Consider the following 16,616-nt stretch of genomic DNA (forward strand, 5'->3'; position numbering starts at 1 on the left):
CAAAAAAGTGATGGGTGGAAAGTTTTGATTAAATCAAAGCCACTGGCATTGCTCTGGGCAACCTTCCACACCACCGTTTTTTAGCCTGTCTGCGCCATTGCAAAAGGGGTCCAACCATATGCAAATCATTCAGGTACTGCCACCAATGGGAGCAGCATTGCCCGAACTGATAGGCCAGGTCCCCTCTGCACGGAAACACAAGCAACCCCACACATGTTTCGGCCTCGTTGGGCCTCCTCAGTGAGGTGCAGCTTGGTTTCCTATGGTGCAGCCAGCAAGGGACCCACACCGGACATACCCTCTCTCACATAGGGAGACAAATTGAAAACAAAAAAGTAATGGGTGGAAAGTTTTGAATAAATCAAAGCCACTGGCATTGCTCTGGGCAACCTTCCACACCACCATTTTTTAGCCCGTCTAGCCATTGCAAAAGGGGTCCGACCATATGCAAATCAGTCAAGTATTGCCACTAATGGGAGCAGCCCTGCCCGAACTGCTAGGCCAGGTCGCCTCTGCACTGAAACACAAGCATCCCCAGACATGTTTCTGCCTTTTTGGGCCTCCTCAGTGAGGTGCAGGTTGGTTTCCTATGGCGCAGCGAGCAAGGGACCCACATCTCGGCATACCCTCTCTCACATAGGGAGACAAACTGAAACCAAAAACGTGATGGGTGGAAGGTTTTGAATACATCAAAGCCACTGGCATTGCTCTGGGCAACCTTCCACACCACCGTTTTTTAGCCCGTCTGCGCCATTGCAAAAGGGGTCCAACCATATGCAAATCAGTCAGGTACTGCCACCAATTGGAGCAGCCCTGCCCGAACTGCTAGGCCAGGTCCCCTCTGCACGGAAACACAAGCAAGCCCAGATATGTTTCGTTCTTGTTGGGCCTCCTCAGTGAGGTGCAGCTTGGTTTCCTATGGCACAGCGAGCAAGGGACCCAAGTCAGGGCATACCCTGTCTCACATAGGGAGAAAAACTGAAACCAAAAAAGTGATGGGTGGAAGGTTTTGAAAAAATCAAAGCCACTGGCATTGCTATGGGCAACTTTCCACACCACCGCTTTTTAGCCTGTCTGCGCCATTGCAAAAGGGGTCCAACCATATGTAAATAAGTCAGGTACTGCCATCAATGGGAGCAGCCCTGCCCGAACTGCTAGGCCATGCCCCCTCTGCACGGAAACACAAGCAACCCCAGACATATTTTAGCCTTGTTGGGCCTCCTCAGTGAGGTGCAGCTTAGTTTCCTATGGCGCAGCGAGCAAGGGACCCACGTCTGGGCATACCCTCTCTCTCATAGGGAGACAAACTGAAACCAAAAAAGTGATGAGTGGAAGGTTTTGAATAAATCCAAAGCCACTGGCATTGCTCTGGGCAACCTTCCACACAACTGTTTTTTATCCCGTCTGCACCATTGCAAAAGGGGTCCAACCATATGCAAATCAGTCAGGTACTGCCACCAATGGGAGCAGCCCTATCCGATCTGCTAGGCCAGGTCCCCTCTTCACAGAAACACAAGCAACCCCAGACATGTTTCGGCCTTCTTGGGCCTCCTCAATGAGGTGCAGCTTGGTTTCCTATAGCGCAGCGAGCAAGGGACCCACGTCGGGCATACCCTGTCTCACATATGGAGGCAAACTGAAAACAAAAAAGTGATGGGTGGAAAGTTTTGAATAAATCAAAGCCACTGGTATTTCTCTGTGCAACCTTCCACACCACCGTTTTTTAGCCCGTCTGCACCATTGCAAAAGGGGTCCAACCACATTCAAATCAGTCAGGTACTGCCACCAATGGGAGCAGCCCTGCCCGAACTGCTAGGCCAGGTCCCCTCTGCCCGGAAACACAAGCAACCCCAGACATGTTTCAGCCTTTTTGGGCCTCCTCAGTGAGGTGCAGCTTGATTTCCTATTGTGCAGCGAGCAAGGGACCCACGTCTGGGCATACCCGCTCTCACATAGGGAGACAAACTGAAACCAAAAAAGTGATGGGTGGAAGATTTTGAATAAATCAAAGCCCCTGGCATTGCTCTGGGCAACCTTCCACACCACCGTTTTTTAGCCCGTCTGCGCCACTGCAAAAGGGGTCCAACCATATGCAAATCAGTCAGGTACTGCCACCAATGGGAGCAGCCCTGCCCGAACTGCTAAGCCAGGTCGCCTCTGCACGGAAACACAAGCAACCCCAGACATATTTCGGCCTTGTTGGGCCTCCTCAGTGAGGTGCAGCTTGGTTTCCTATGGTGCATCGAGCAAGGGACCCACGTCTGGGCATACCCTCTCTCTCATAGGGAGACAAACCGAAACCGAAAAAGTGATGAGTGGAAGGTTTTGAATAAATCCAAAGCACTGGCATTGCTCTGGGCAACCTTCCACACCACCATTTTTTAGCCCATCTGCGCCATTGCAAAAGGGGTCCAACCATATGCAAATCAGTCAGGTATTGCCACTAATGGGAGCAGCCCTGCCCGAACTGCTAGGCCAGGTCGCCTCTGCATGGAAACACAAGCAACCCCAGACATGTTTCTGCCTTTTTGGGCCTCCTCAGTGAGGTGCAGTTTGGTTTCCTATAGCGCAGCAAGCAAGGGACCCACGTCGGGCATACCCTCTCTGACATATGGAGACAAATTTAATCCAAAAAAGTGATGGGTGGAAAGTTTTGAATAAATCAAAGTCACTGGTATTTCTCTGTGCAACCTTCCACACCACCGTTTTTTAGCCCGTCTGCACCATTGCAAAAGGGGTCCAACCACATGCAAATCAGTCAGGTACTGCCACCAATGGGAGCAGCCCTGCCCGAACTGCTAGGCCAGGTCCCCTCTGCCCGGAAACACAAGCAACCCCAGACATGTTTCAGCCTTTTTGGGCCTCCTCAGTGAGGTGCAGCTTAGTTTCCTATGGCGCAGCGAGCAAGGGACCCACGTCTGGGCATACCCTCTCTCTCATAGGGAGACAAACTGAAACCAAAAAAGTGATGAGTGGAAGGTTTTGAATAAATCCAAAGCCACTGGCATTGCCATGGGCAACTTTCCACACCACCGCTTTTTAGCCTGTCTGCACCATTGCAAAAGGGGTCCAACCATATGCAAATAAGTCAGGTACTGCCATCAATGGGAGCAGCCCTGCCCGAACTGCTAGGCCATGCCCCCTCTGCACGGAAACACAAGCAACCCCAGACATATTTCAGCTTTGTTGGGCCTCCTCAGTGAGGTGCAGCTTGGTTTCCTATGGTGCAGCGAGCAAGGGACCCACATCTCGGCATACCCTCTCTCACATAGGGAGACAAACTGAAACCAAAAACATGATGGGTGGAAGGTTTTGAATAAATCAAAGCCACTGGCATTGCTCTGGGCAACCTTCCACACCACCGTTTTTTAGCCCGTCTGCGCCATTGCAAAAGGGGTCCAACCATATGCAAATCAGTCAGGTACTGCCACCAATGGGAGCAGCCCTGCCCGAACTGCTGGTCCAGGTCCCCTCTGCACGGAAACACAAGCAAGCCCAGACATGTTTCGGCCTTGTTGGGCCTCCTCAGTGAGGTGCAGTTTGGTTTCCTATAGCGCAGCAAGCAAGGGACCCACGTCGGGCATACCCTCTCTGACATATGGAGACAAATTTAATCCAAAAAAGTGATGGGTGGAAAGTTTTGATTAAATCAAAGCCACTGGCATTGCTCTGGGCAACCTTCCACACCACCATTTTTTAGCCCATCTGCGCCATTGCAAAAGGAGTCCAACCATATGCAAATCATTCAGGTACTGCCACCAATGGGAGCAGCATTGCCCGAACTGATAGGCCAGGTCCCCTCTGCACGGAAACACAAGCAACCCCACACATGTTTCGGCCTCGTTGGGCCTCCTCAGTGAGGTGCAGCTTGGTTTCCTATGGTGCAGCGAGCAAGGGACCCACACCGGACATACCCTCTCTCACATAGGGAGACAAATTGAAAACAAAAAAGTAATGGGTGGAAAGTTTTGAATAAATCAAAGCCACTGGCATTGCTCTGGGCAACCTTCCACACCACCATTTTTTAGCCCATCTGCGCCATTGCAAAAGGGGTCCAACCATATGCAAATCAGTCAGGTATTGCCACTAATGGGAGCAGCCCTGCCCGAATTGCTGGGCCAGGTCGCCTCTGCACTGAAACACAAGCAACCCCAGACATGTTTCTGCCTTTTTGGGCCTCCTCAATGAGGTGCAGCTTGGTTTCCTATGGCGCAGCGAGCAAGGGACCCACATCTCGGCATACCCTCTCTCACATAGGGAGACAAACTGAAACCAAAAACGTGATGGGTGGAAGGTTTTGAATACATCAAAGCCACTGGCATTGCTCTGGGCAACCTTCCACACTACCGTTTTTTAGCCCGTCTGCGCCATTGCAAAAGGGGACCAACCATATGCAAATCAGTCAGGTACTGCCACCAATGGGAGCAGCCCTGCCCGAACTGCTAGGCCAGGTCCCCTCTGCACGGAAACACAAGCAAGCCCAGATATGTTTCGTTCTTGTTGGGCCTCCTCAGTGAGGTGCAGCTTGGTTTCCTATGGCACAGCGAGCAAGGGACCCACGTCAGGGCATACCCTGTCTCACATAGGGAGAAAAACTGAAACCAAAAAAGTGATGGGTGGAAGGTTTTGAAAAAATCAAAGCCACTGGCATTGCTATGGGCAACTTTCCACACCACCGCTTTCTAGCCTGTCTGCGCCATTGCAAAAGGGGTCCAACCATATGTAAATAAGTCAGGTACTGCCATCAATGGGAGCAGCCCTGCCCAAACTGCTAGGCCATGCCCCCTCTGCACGGAAACACAAGCAACCCCAGACATATTTTAGCCTTGTTGGGCCTCCTCAGTGAGGTGCAGCTTAGTTTCCTATGGCGCAGCGAGCAAGGGACCCACGTCTGGGCATACCCTCTCTCTCATAGGGAGACAAACTGAAACCAAAAAAGTGATGAGTGGAAGGTTTTGAATAAATCCAAAGCCACTGGCATTGCTCTGGGCAACCCTCCACACAACTGTTTTTTATCCCGTCTGCACCATTGCAAAAGGGGTCCAACCATATGCAAATCAGTCAGGTACTGCCACCAATGGGAGCAGCCCTATCCGATCTGCTAGGCCAGGTCCCCTCTTCACAGAAACACAAGCAACCCCAGACATGTTTCGGCCTTCTTGGGCCTCCTCAATGAGGTGCAGCTTGGTTTCCTATAGCGCAGCGAGCAAGGGACCCACGTCGGGCATACCCTGTCTCACATATGGAGGCAAACTGAAAACAAAAAAGTGATGGGTGGAAAGTTTTGAATAAATCAAAGCCACTGGTATTTCTCTGTGCAACCTTCCACACCACCGTTTTTTAGCCCGTCTGCACCATTGCAAAAGGGAACCAACCACATGCAAATCAGTCAGGTACTGCCACCAATGGGAGCAGCCCTGCCCGAACTGCTAGGCCTGGTCCCCTCTGCCCGGAAACACAAGCAACCCCAGACATGTTTCAGCCTTTTTGGGCCTCCTCAGTGAGGTGCAGCTTGATTTCCTATTGTGCAGCGAGCAAGGGACCCACGTCTGGGCATACCCACTCTCACATAGGGAGACAAACTGAAACCAAAAAAGTGATGGGTGGAAGATTTTGAATAAATCAAAGCCCCTGGCATTGCTCTGGGCAACCTTCCACACCACCGTTTTTTAGCCCGTCTGCGCCACTGCAAAAGGGGTCCAACCATATGCAAATCAGTCAGGTACTGCCACCAATGGGAGCAGCCCTGCCCGAACTGCTAGGCCAGGTCGCCTCTGCACGGAAACACAAGCAACCCCAGACATATTTCGGCCTTGTTGGGCCTCCTCAGTGAGGTGCAGCTTGGTTTCCTATGGTGCATCGAGCAAGGGACCCACGTCTGGGCATACCCTCTCTCTCATAGGGAGACAAACTGAAACCAAAAAAGTGATGAGTGGAAGGTTTTGAATAAATCCAAAGCACTGGCATTGCTCTGGGCAACCTTCCACACCACCATTTTTTAGCCCATCTGCGCCATTGCAAAAGGGGTCCAACCATATGCAAATCAGTCAGGTATTGCCACTAATGGGAGCAGCCCTGCCCGAACTGCTAGGCCAGGTCGCCTCTGCACGGAAACACAAGCAACCCCAGACATGTTTCTGCCTTTTTGGGCCTCCTCAGTGAGGTGCAGCTTGGTTTCCTATGGTGCAGCGAGCAAGGGACCTACATCTCGGAATACCCTCTCTCACATAGGGAGACAAACTGAAACCAAAAACGTGATGGGTGGAAGGTTTTGAATAAATCAAAGCCACTGGCATTGCTCTGGGCAACCTTCCACACCACCGTTTTTTAGCCCGTCTGCACCATTGCAAAATGGGTCCCACCATATGCAAATCAGTCAGGTACTGCCATCAATGGGAGCAGCCCTGCCCGAACTGCTAGGCCAGGTCCCCTCTGCACGTAAACACAAGCAAGCTCAGGTATGTTTCGTTCTTGTTGGGCCTCTTCAGTGAGGTGCAGCTTGGTTTCCTATGGCACAGCGAGCAAGGGACCCACGTCAGGGCATACCCTGTCTTACATAGGGAGAAAAACTGAAACCAAAAAAGTGATGTGTGGAAGGTTTTGAAAAAATCAAAGCCACTGGCATTGCCATGGGCAACTTTCCACACCACCGCTTTTTAGCCTGTCTGCACCATTGCAAAAGGGGTCCAACCATATGCAAATAAGTCAGGTACTGCCATCAATGGGAGCAGCCCTGCCCGAACTGCTAGGCCATGCCCCCTCTGCACGGAAACACAAGCAACCCCAGACATATTTCAGCCTTGTTGGGCCTCCTCAGTGAGGTGCAGCTTAGTTTCCTATGGCGCAGCGAGCAAGGGACCCACGTCTGGGCATACCCTCTCTCTCATAGGGAGACAAACTGAAACCAAAAAAGTGATGAGTGGAAGGTTTTGAATAAATCCAAAGCCACTGGCATTTCTCTGGGCAACCTTCCACACAACTGTTTTTTATCCCGTCTGCACCAGTGCAAAAGGGGTCCAACCATATGCAAATCAGTCAGGTACTGCCACCAATGGGAGCAGCCCTATCCGATCTGCTAGGCCAGGGCCCCTCTGCACAGAAGCACAAGCAACCCCAGACATGTTTCGGTCTTCTTGGGCCTCCTCAATGAGGTGCAGCTTGGTTTCCTATAGCGCAGCGAGCAAGGGACCCACGTCGGGCATACCCTGTCTCACATATGGATGCAAACTGAAAACAAAAAAGTGATGGGTGGAAAGTTTTGAATAAATCAAAGCCACTGGTATTTCTGTGTGCAACCTTCCACACCACCGTTTTTTAGCCCATCTGCACCATTGCAAAAGGGGTCCAACCACATGCAAATCAGTCAGGTACTGCCACCAATGGGAGCAGCCCTGCCCGAACTGCTAGGCCAGGTCCCCTCTGCCCGGAAACACAAGCAACCCCAGATATGTTTCAGCCTTTTTGGGCCTCCTCAGTGAGGTGCAGCTTGATTTCCGATTGTGCAGCGAGCAAGGGACCCACGTCTGGGCATACCCGCTCTCACATAGGGAGACAAACTGAAACCAAAAAAGTGATGGGTGGAAGGTTTTGAATAAATCAAAGCCACTGGCATTGCTCTGGGCAACCTTCCACACCACCGTTTTTTAGCCCGTCTACGCCATTGCAAAAGGGGTCCAACCATATGCAAATCAGTCAGGTACTGCCACCAATGGGAGCAGCCCTGCCTCAACTGCTAGGCCAGGTCCCCTCTGCACTGAAACACAAGCAACTCCAGAAATGTTTCGGCAGTGTTGGGCCTCCTCAGAGAGGTGCAGCTTGGTTTCCTATGGCGCACCGAGAAAGGGACACACGTCTGGGCATACCCTCTCTCACATAAGGAGACAAACTGAAACCAAAGAAGTGATGGGTGGAAGGTTTTGAATAAATCAAAACCACTGGCATTTCTCTGTGCAACTTTCGACACAACCGTTTTTTAGCCCGTCTGTGCCATTGCAAAAGGGGTCCAACCATATGCAAATCAGTCAGGTACTGCCACCAATGGGAGAAGCCCTACCGGAACTGCTAGGCCAGGTCCCTCTGCACAGAAACACAAGCAACCCCAGACATGTTTCAGCCTTGTTGGGCCTCCTCCGTGAGGTGCAGCTTGGTTTCCTATGTACAGCGAGCAAGGGAGCCACGTCTGGGCATAACCTCTCTGACATAGGGAGACAAACTGAAACCAAAAAAAAATGGGTGGAAGGTTTTGAATAAATAAAAGCCACTGGCATTGCTCTGGGCAACTTTCAACACCACCGTTTTTTAGCCCATCTGCGCCATTGCAAAAGGGGTCCAACCATATGCAAATCAGTCAGGTACTGCCACCAATGGGAGAAGCCCTGCTAGAACTGCTAGGCCAGGTCCCCTCTGCACAGAAACACAAGCAACCTCAGACATGTTTCGGCCTTGTTGGGCCTCCTCAGTGAGGAGCAGCTTGGTTTCTTATGGTGCAGCGAGCAAGGGACCCACGTCTGGGCATACCCTCTCTCACATAGGGAGACAAACTGAAACCAAAAAGTGATGGGTGGAAGGTTTTGAATAAATCAAAACCACTGGCATTTCTCTGGGCAACTTTCAACACCACCGTTTTTTAGCCCATCTGCGCCATTGCAACAGGGGTCCAACCATATGCAAATCAGTCAGGTACTGCCACCAACGGGAGATGCCCTGCCAGAACTGCTAGGCCAGGTCGCCTCTGCACAGAAACACAAGCAACCTCAGACATGTTTTGGCCTTGTTGGGCCTCCTCAGTGAGGAGCAGCTTGGTTTCTTATGGTGCAGCGAGCAAGGGACCCACGTCTGGGCATACCCTCTCTCACATAGGGAGACAAACTGAAACCAAAAAGTGATGGGTGGAAGGTTTTGAATAAATCAAAGCCACTGGCATTGCTCTGGGCAACCTTCAACAGTACCGTGTGTTAGCCCGTCTGCGCCATTGCAAAAGGGGTCGACCCATATGCAAATCAATCAGGTAGTGCCACCAATGGGAGCAGCCCTGCCCGAACTGCTAGGCCAGGACCCTTCTGCACAGAAACACAAGCAACCCCAGACATGTTTCGGTCTCGTTGGGCCTCCTCAGTGAGTTGCAGCTTGGTTTCCTATGGCGCAGCGAGCAAGGGACCCACGTCGGGCATAACCTCTCTCACATAGGGAGTCAAACTGAAACCAAAAAAGTGATGGGTGGAAGGTTTCGAATAAATCAAAGCCAATGGCATTGCTCTGGGCAACCTTCCACACCACCGTTTTTTAGCCCGTCTGCGCCATTGCTAAAGGGGTCCAACCATTTGCAAATCAGTCAGGTACTGCCACCAATGGGAGCAGCCCTGCCCGAACTGCTAGGCCAGGTTGCCTCTGCACGGAAACACAAGCAACCCCAGGCATGTTTCGGCCTTTTTGGGCCTCCTCAGTGAGGTGCAGCTTGGTTTCCTATGGTGCAGCGAGCAAGGGACCCACGTCTCGGCATACCCTCTCTCACATAGGGAGACAAACTGAAACCAAAAAATGATGGGTGGAAGGTTTTGAATAAATCAAAGCCACTGCCAGTGCTCTGGGCAACCTTCCACACCACCGTTTTTTAGTCCATCTGCGCCATTGCAAAAGGGGTCCAACCATATGCAAATCAGTCAGGTACTGCCACCAATGGGAGCAGCCCTGCCCGAACTGCTAGTCCAGGTCCCCTCTGCACCGAAAGACAAGCAATCTGAGACATGTTTTGTTCTTGTTGGGCCTCCTCAGTGAGGTGCAGCTTGGTTTCCTATGGCGCAGCGAGCAAGGGACCCACGTCTGGGCATACCCTGTCCAACATAGGGAGAAAAACTGAAACCAAAAAAGTGATGGGGGGAAGGTTTTGAAAAAATCAAAGCCACTGTCATTGCTATGGTGAACTTTACACACCACAGCTTTTTAGCTCGTCTGCGCCATTGCAAAAGGGGTCCAACCATATGCAAATAAGTCAGGTAATGCCATCAATGGGAGCAGCCCTGCCCGAACTGCTAGTCCATGCCCCCTCTGCACGGAAACACAAGCAACCCCAGACATATTTCGGCCTTGTTGGGCCTCCTCAGTGAGGTGCAGCTTAGTTTCCTATGGCGCAGCCAGCAAGGGACCCACGTCTGGGCATACCCTCTCTCTCATAGGGAGACAAACTGAAACCAAAAAAGTGATGAGTGGAAGGTTTTGAATAAATCCAAAGCCACTGGCATTGCTCTGGGCAACCTTCCACACAACTGTTTTTTATCCCGTCTGCACCATTGCAAAAGGGGTCCAACCATATGCAAATCAGTCAGGTACTGCCACCAATGGGAGCAGCCCTGTCCGATCTGCTAGGCCAGGTCCCCTCTGCACGGAAACACAAGCAACCCCAGACATGTTTCGGCCTTGTTGGGCCTCCTCAGTGAGGTGCAGCTTGGTTTCCTATAGCGCAGCGAGCAAGGGAACCACGTCTGGACATACCCTGTCTCACGTATGGAGGCAAACTGAAACCAAAGAAGTGATGGGTGGAAGGTTTTGAATAAATCAAAACCACTGGCATTTCTCTGTGCAACTTTCGACACAACCGTTTTTTAGCCCGTCTGTGCCATTGCAAAAGGGGTCCAACCATATGCAAATCAGTCAGGTACTGTAAGAGGATTCAATTCAACACTACAGCGTTGTCAATGCCTAGTCTGGGATACTGAATGGAAACCCTTATTGATATATCTTTACGTCCAGTTCATGCGTTCTGGATGACTATCCCTATATAACACCCCTCTCTTGGAATCCCCCTGACCCCACTGAGCCACGAAGTAGTTCTGTTTTGCAAGTTTAAACGGTTTATTTGATAATTTAAACAATATCTATATATATCACACTTTATAATAAATTAATAATTGAATATCACACTTAATCTGAGCAGTAATCAATAATGGATAGTCCAGCACTAGCACACTTCTTTATAATGAATGATGAGTGGTTATAGGATGGATACGATAGCAACAATACTTTTATGGTTTCAAATGGATGCAATGTGGAATGAAATGCAGTACAGAAAATAACTTGATAGGATTTCAGCAAAAGACAATGTAATCACTTTCTTGGACAATTCACCCCCCCTTTTATGCACTGTAAGGAGATGAAGATGACACAGTTCTTAGGAATGCAATCAAATAGAATTCAGTTCAATTCCCCCCCAGCAGCTTATACAACAGATAGGAGTTTTGAAACACAGGCAAAATGCTTTGAATATGGTGACAATGCAGTAAGAAATATGCTGAAAATGGTTTTAATTCCCTTTAGGAGGTTCAGGGTGAGTGAAATATACTTGGGATGAGTTCAGGCTCACTTTAGCAAGGATCTAGGAGTAACTAGCAGGTTAAACGAATTTTTGGCAAAGGAAAGCAATGAAGCTGCTGTTTTCACACGTCGCTGGATTTTTAACCAAATTGCAAATCGCGGTAAAATTCGCGAGTGCGAGAATCGTGGTTACGACAAAAGTATGAGGAGTAGGAAGTCGGTTCTAGGCTTGATGAAAAGCTGAGATTCTAAGGTTCCAGAGGAAAGTTATACCAAGTTCCTAGCCCAAACGGTTCCAGAGATACCGACGATTAAATAAAGGTAGTTTTTCAGATTTGAAATTTTAAAAGTTCAAAGCGACAGGTTACAGCTTGCAGCTAGAAACTTCTAGGAGGCAGTTCTGGTTAGATTAAAATAGATTGAATTATATTATTTTAACTAAGAGATTGGTTCTGCACAGTTCTGCTAGGTACTCACAATATATTTAGAAATAGGCCTCGCCATGGATCTGGTCAGGTTTTCGGACTGGACTCTGGTTCTGGTCTCGGCACTTCACAGTGATCTGGGTCAGCTGTTTGGTTCTGCTAACAGCGGTCTCTGGTTCTGATCAGGTCTGTGGGTTCCGGATACAGCGGTCTCCGGTTCAGCTGGTCTCTCTCTGGATACAACACTGCTTTCTGGCAAATGGCAAGAGTTCTTGCAAAGAATTCAAACAGCTCGCCTGGCTGTGAATAGTGGCAATGATTTGAGGCCTGCTAAAGAGGGATTTAGCTTGTAGTTGACCTCTCTGCTACAAATTCTGAAGTAAAGTCTTGGTCTCTGAAGGTGGATAGATTGAAGTCTCTATGTTGGCTCTCTGGAGGTTGATGGAGGTAAAGTATGGATTTTCCCGGCAGAGCGTCCCGCAGCAGATGGAATAGAATCCCTATCTGTCCGGACTGTCTGCTTTTATGTATTTTGAAAGTGGGTGGAGAGGCTAGCCTTCTAGGACCTACCCCTCTCCACTTGTCTTTGGCCACTTCCTCCTCTTCCCCTTGATTGGGGGAATGAAATGAAGTGTCATCATGATGAGGTCTGTTTATGATACAGAGAACCCACCCCTGTCAACTTTACACACAATCTATATCTGATCCTAATAGACATAGTTCATAGATAGACAGTTGTTTGGCATTGCATACACGCATCATGCATTTACTGATGGTAGCCCCTGTTCCAATTCTGTCGTTTCTAGGAGCTTGGGTTCAAAAATGGCAATATATTTCACTTTTTGGTCAGGTTACCAATATTGGATTTGTCCCCGCATTTACACAAATGTTTGCAAAGCATGTGGGCATTAGGTGGTGGTGTGTCAGATTTTTAACATACATACATTTAGAGTAATATCCTCTTTTCCGCTAAAACCCCCCTGAACATACACCGGGTCTTAACACGTCTTCAAATGTGCACAGAGAAATCACAAGAATAATGATATCACTTATAAAATTTTCACAAGTCCGCTCTATGAATGATCCATCTTTTTAGATTTATGTTCTGGCCCCAAAGGGGTGTGGTTTCCCCCAGCACAAGGTTGAATTTCTGGTTTTTCCAGTTCTGCCAAGCCAGCTTGCTCTCACAGGCAGTGCTCCTCCCCTTTCCTTTCAGGAGGAAGCCACTTTTACGATCCCCCCAATAAAACATTTGCCTGAGTCAGGACAGGGCTTTGTTCAATTCCCTGCAGAGCCCAGGTAATTCAACCAGAGAAGTGTCATATCCCTTTTGGTGGTAACAGCAAAAGGCAGCTAGGCCTGGGAACACAGCTGTTGTGCAAGTCTCAACTCCTGTCGGGGGTAGCTGGTGGGCAGAATTCAGTTTCATTAAGCCAGGTTTCAGATAAAATGTCACTTTTTGTTCCCCAGTTTAAGTCAAGACAATTTTTACATATGCAGCTAGAATGCTGATTCTAAGTTCAAAACTATGACATTTCAACAGTGACAAACTATGTGACACTCAAAAGTAGGTCACTCAGTTAATTTAAACATTTTCGATTTTTGGTAGTTTTAAATCCAGTTTCAGTTAGGCTGCTGCAGACTTGCAGAGCTCAGCCAGTCTTGTTATGAACATTCAAGTCACTTCAGAATATAACTTTACATTGTATCCACCTCTCAGTAAGTCTTTCTTTGGCCTGCTTTGGGTTCATTTATTCAGTTTTACACAAAAGTCTGGTGGTTTTAAAACGCCGGCTTTCTGATAGTGGTGAGTACTGGTAATGCAACCATTTTGGGGATTTAAGAAAATGAATTCCCCACAGTTCTAGGTTGCTTTTGGCAATCAGCATTGCCATTCCCAATGGTTTCAGGCTACTGTGTGGGTAGTTCAATGGTGGTTTTAGACAGTGCCCTTCTGTGCCCATAACATTGGCAAAAATGGGTGGCAGCCTATTCTTCATGCATTTCACTGGGGATTTTCTGGGAAGCTCTGGCTATCATGATGTTTTCAATGCCAGTACTGCACAGTTTTTGTGGTAGGGCTCGGATGCATGGGTAAAAACATCCCACAAGCCCCCCTCTTGCGATGGCCATTCTGTTTCACTGATGGAACTCGCAAGATCTGGGATGTTTCCTCATCTTCTTCCAATAGATGGCACAGTTCAGCATCTTTTTCTCCATCCGGTCGGATCGATCGGTTCTCCTCGCCGGTCCTGATGGGAAGATTGGGCTGTACCCCGGGCCCCTTGCGTCTCTGCTCCCGGTCTCCGGATCATCCTCCCTGGCCAGTCTCAAGGTTTTCTTTCTCCTAGGACGACAAAGGAAGAGCGGCAATACCTATTCATAGCCATTTTTCCCCCACCATTGATATAGTGGGGTGGCATATAAATTTATAGTCAAAACATATGAACATGCACATTTCTTTTTGCATTTAAAAACGAAAACACCCACATTGAGAAACTCAGAATTTGATAGGAGATATGTAGGATATTTTAAGTTAGAACTGAATTAATCAGAGACAATACCCACTAGGATTACCGAGGACTCCTCCAGTTGCTGCAAAGTGTGCCTGGGATGGCAACACTTCAACTGGTGTATATGGACCCACTTGTCTTCCCCCTCTGCCAAACCGCCTTTGGGGATGCGGATCTTGTAGGCCACAGGGGAGATCTTGGGCCTCATTACGACCCAGGTGGTAAGTTACAGCCTGGGCCGTGACTTTACCACCATGGCGTAAACTACGTTTACGCCATGGTGGTTGGCGGACTTACTGCCCCATTCCGACCTTGGCGGGGCGGTAAGTCCCCAATCCCCATTTACCCTTCCCCATTCCCATTTTTGCCCCGTAGGGCATAATGGGAGTGGGGAAGGCGTTAATTACGCCACCGTAAATTACGGTGGCGTAATTAACTCCATGGTCCCTTAGCGCCATGGATTTTAACACCTGCTAAAAGCAGGTGTTAAGTCCGCCATGGCGCTAAGGGACCTCGTACTCAGGCGGTAAGGGTCGGCGCTGTTAACGCCGCCGTAAAACCCTTACCGCCTGAGTCGTAATGAGGCCCCTTGTCTATAATCTCAAAGGGTCCTTTCCATGTAGGCAAAAATTTCCTCTGTTTGACCTGGTTCCTTTGGAAATTGTATAAATAGACCTGGTCCCCCACCTGATATTCCTTCCTGGAAGTTTTCAGGTCATAGTGGGTCTTCATACTCTCAGCTGATCTTTCTAGATTCCGCTGAGCATAGGCAAAAGCATGTTGAAGGTGTTTCCTTAAATTCTCCACATACTCATGAGTTGTGGAGGCATTTATCAACGTTTGCTCTTGGGTTCTGTAGAGCAAATGCTGAGGAAGCATCATCTTGCGCCCAGTCATCAACTCAAATGGTGACATTTTGGTTGCAGATGAAGGGGTAGATCTGATGGCCATTAGAACCAGAGGTAATCGGATATCCCAACTTGGCCCAGAATCTGCCACAAACTTTTTTAAGATGCTCACAATGGTTCGGTTATATCTCTCTACTGCCCCAGAAGAAGCTGGCCGGTAAGCAATATGCAACTTCCTTTTGACCACCAGTATCTCCCACATCTTTGTCATCACTTCACTGGTGAAGTGGCTACCTCTGTCTGATTCAATCCTTTGAGGTAGACCAAAACTGGAAAATATGTGGTTAATCATCAAGGCAGCTGCCGTTTCTGCCTTGCAGTTTGGGGCTGGGAGACATTCCACCCACTTGGTAAACAAGCATGTCACAGTCAACATGTACTTATTCCCCCTAGCAGAGCGAATCACGGGGCCTACAAAGTCGATTTGCAAATCTGACCATGGCAGTGTCATCCCCCTCTTTTGGAGGGGTGCACGGTGCGTAATGGATGATGGCTGAAATTGTGCACACACAAGACACCCCTTCAAGTATTGGTCAAGGTCCTGCCCCATGTGTGGCCAGTATGCAACCTCTCTTAAGATTTCCAGTGTTGTGTGAAACCCCCTATGACCGGCGGTGGCCGCATCATGGGCGTGACTTAACATCAGGCTTCGGAATGAGGTAGGAACCACCCACTGATCGTGGCCAGCTTTGGATTTCCTTACCAGCAAACCGTCTTGGATTCAGAACATTTTTGGACATTTCATCAACACTCTTAGGTCCTCTTTCCCAATGTAATCGGTATCCATCAGGGGAAAGTTCTCAGGGTCCTCAAGGTGTTGGTAAAACTTACCAATAATTGGATCCCCCTTCTGAGCTGTAATCAAATCAGCATCAGGGGTCTCCTTACTCCATTGTGCAATTGAAAGATCATTGTGAGCATTTGTCTGGGACCTAGTTATAGCAGTGACCTGGATTTCCCCCAACAGGGACTCAATCTCAATTAGATCCCCTTGGATGGCCCCGGTTTTGGCCAGCTGATCAGCTAAGTCATTTCCAGTTTTGTCTGGTCCCTCTACTTTGGAATGACCCTTGATCTTTTTCCAATAGATGGTCATCTCATTCGAGGTGACCAGATCGTCAATGTTTTGGATCAACTTCCCATGTTTCAAGGGTTTGTTGTTAGCACATAACATGCCTCTGGTTTTCCAATTAACCAGGTGCTCCACGAACCCGTTCCGTACATAATCAGAATCTGTGATTATGACCAGTTCGTGGAGTTGATGTTGGACAGCAGTGAGGATGGCTTGATGCACAGCCATCAATTCTGCCACCTGACTACTTCGGGGACAAATTTTGTATCCAGCAGAGGGTTCTGGAAACTGTGATGTGTTCCCCCTGGATAAACGGGCGGTAATTCTTCAATGCCCACACCGTTGCCAGGAGTGCCTTCTCACAATCGTTGAATTTTTCCTCCACAGAGGA

The sequence above is a fragment of the Ambystoma mexicanum genome, chromosome 10 (assembly GCF_040938575.1).
Source record: "Ambystoma mexicanum isolate Mex_15411 chromosome 10, UKY_AmexF1_1, whole genome shotgun sequence".
Taxonomy (NCBI): Eukaryota; Metazoa; Chordata; class Amphibia; order Caudata; family Ambystomatidae; genus Ambystoma; species Ambystoma mexicanum.